This window comes from Zosterops lateralis, assembly GCF_965231275.1.
Source record: "Zosterops lateralis genome assembly, chromosome: 1".
NCBI classification, from domain to species: domain Eukaryota; kingdom Metazoa; phylum Chordata; class Aves; order Passeriformes; family Zosteropidae; genus Zosterops; species Zosterops lateralis.
Genome location: NC_139762.1, coordinates 151,184,026 through 151,186,826, shown reverse-complemented (window position 1 = coordinate 151,186,826; position 2,801 = coordinate 151,184,026).

The following is a 2,801-nucleotide window of genomic DNA, read 5'->3' as shown; positions in this document are numbered from 1 at the left end:
ACATCCCACAGGAGCAAGGTTTGTTTAAACCCCCGTAAATGGGAAAAAAAAACGAGGCAAAGGCTTTTAAAATTTGATTTATTTATGGAAGGCCGTGGGAGCTTTTTTTGTCCCGTCTACCAAGGCAGGGTTAAAACAGCATCCAGCTTCTTTTTGAGGGACAATATTTTGGAATTTAAGGAGTTTCCCCTTCCATCAACCCTCCTGTGCCAGGTTTTGGAAGCCACCCACAGTGAAGTCGTGCTGCTGCAGAAGATCCTTTTCCCACCCACGTTCAGTGGATGTGGGAAACTCGTGACTCCGGAGCCAGGATCGCCTCCCCCTCTGGTGACGTGTGCTCAGATGGGCTCTGTGCTCCATCAGCAAGGGCCTGCTGCTCCTTCCCTCTTTCCTGAAATCCATGGAGATGGATCTTCTCCAGCTTGACCAGGAGGCAGAGAGGTCCTGTAGGGTAAAACATGGTGAAAACTACAAAAAAATGGGGCAAAAATAAATTTACATTTATCAAGAAATCGAGGTCTCTCTGTCCATGCAGAGAGAAGCTCCAGGGGAATCATCAAACAAGGAATTTTTGGATATCCTGGACTGGGACCAGTTCATGCAGCTCTTACCATGACCAGAGAGGAGATGGAAAGAGGGTTTTGGGGATTTTTTAAATCACTGTTGATTTCCAGGGCCTTTGCATCAGAAAACATCCTGGAAATCCCATTCTGGAGAGCCTGGCAAAACCACAGGGATTCACCCAAATTTCCTGATTTTTCTCCTCTTGGAGCTTCACCCTCCATAATAAAAATGCCCCAGCCCATAGACCACCCCTTCCAGCGTGGTGGGAATGGGATTTGATTCCCTTCTTCATTAATGACACAACACAGGAGGAGAATGTCCCTATGGTGTCCTTGTCCCTTCACATCCCACTGGCTCCGTGACCCACAACTGCTTCCAAATCCGTGCTCCTGCCTTTCCCTGGGGATAACGGGGAAAAGAGGCACGGGGTTGATGTGGATTGGTGGTGGGACACTGGAGCCAGGCCAGGGGCTCTCACTGCTAAATAAATCTAATAAATTTGGAAATTTTTTTAGAGGGATCAGGAGCTGGAGCTGCCTCCAACCACTCCTGGTCCAGAAGCAATGGGATCAGGATAGGGCAGAGCAGGATTTCTCTGTGAGATCCCTTGTCCAGTGCCTGCTCCATCCCTGGGACATCCTCAGCCCCACCTCTGCCTTCCCAAAAATCCGTATGGAATGGAACTCCAGCCTCCTCTCCAGCCTGAGCCCACTAGAGGGCAGCAGCACCCTGTGCAATGCACCCGCTGCTCACAACCCCCCCCAAAATCTGCCCGGCCGGGCACCCCCCACCCACGCTGGTACCCAAGGGTGGGCACAGGTGTCCCAGGGGTGCTTTGGAGTCCAGAGCATCCCTCCCCAAAAAAGAGCATAAATAGCAATTTTAGTCCCTGTATCCTGAAAAATCCTTCTGAGAAAAGTGCACAAGGAGCAAAGCCGAATATTGCAGTGAAGCTGCACCTTGAGCTTGTAGCAAACCCCATCCCATAAAGGGCTGGAATTTTTCTGGAAGCAGTGGGAGCACCCCCTTGTTCCTAAAAGCTGGAGCATTCATCCCTCATCCCCCTGTGGGGCTGCAGAGAGGGAGTTGCTCCCCTGGACTGATCCTAAAAGCTTTGCCAAGGTGCTCCCTGAGATTTCCAAGGTCAGCTCTAGGTCTGAGGTCCCCTCTTGTCCCAAGGTCCCCTCCTGGCCCTGTCCCCCCAGCACCTTGGAGGCACAAAATTCCTTCTCTGTCACCTCAGGTGGCAGCAAACACCAAGAAGTTCATCAGGCCACCAAGAGGGGCTTCACCAGGGGAGTGTGAAGCCACCAGAGCCACCAGGGCTGGGGACCTCAGCTGGGGAGGACTGGGACCTGCAGGCGTGACACCAGCAGCTTCAGGAGTGGCACCTGGTGGAGCTGCACTAGAGGGCACAGTTGGGACATGCTGGATCCTATTCTCCACATTCCTTTGTCACCCTGAGCCACCCTCGTCCCAAATTGTCACATGGGGGGACACAGGTGTAGCTCCACATCCTCTGGCCACCCTTGGGTGTCACGTGGGTGGAGGTTCAGGTGCACCCAAGGGTGCTCAGCTCTAGAAATTGCCCAGCTGGGATGAGAGACAGACAGCAGGGACCTGCCTGTCCCCAAGGCATCCTCAGCTGCTTCCTATGGGGGGAACAAAAGCTGGGATGGGGACAACCCCTTATCCCATCCCATGTGTTATCCACGGAGAGTGCTTGATCACCTTCTCACACACAGGAACTTGGGGATAACCTGGGAATAACCTCTTATCCCATCCCATCCCAACGTGGGATCCCTGGGGAGTGCTTGATCATATTCCCGTGGATGGGAAGAAGTGTCTCCCATTTGGAAGCAGATTAGACCTGGCCCAGGTGGAGCTGGCCTGGCAGCAAGACAGGGATGGAGAAGGGAATCTCCTTGGATCCCTGTTTTCTGTAGGATATTGGTGGTTTTGAAGGGTCTGTGCTCTGTAGTCCAAAAGAGGAGGGAGGATGGTCATGGAATGGGGGATTGCGGTGGGAAGAAGGGAATTTTAGGGACCTGGAAGTGAGTGGGGATCCCATCGTGGCTCAGAAAAAGGCCAGATGGTGTCATCTCACTCTGCATGGCTGGATCACAGAACCATGGAATGGTTTGGGTTGGGATCCATCCCATCCCAACCCCTTCCGTGGACAAGGACACCCTGCCCTATTCCAGAGTTTCATCCAACCTGGCCTTGAAAACTTCAGG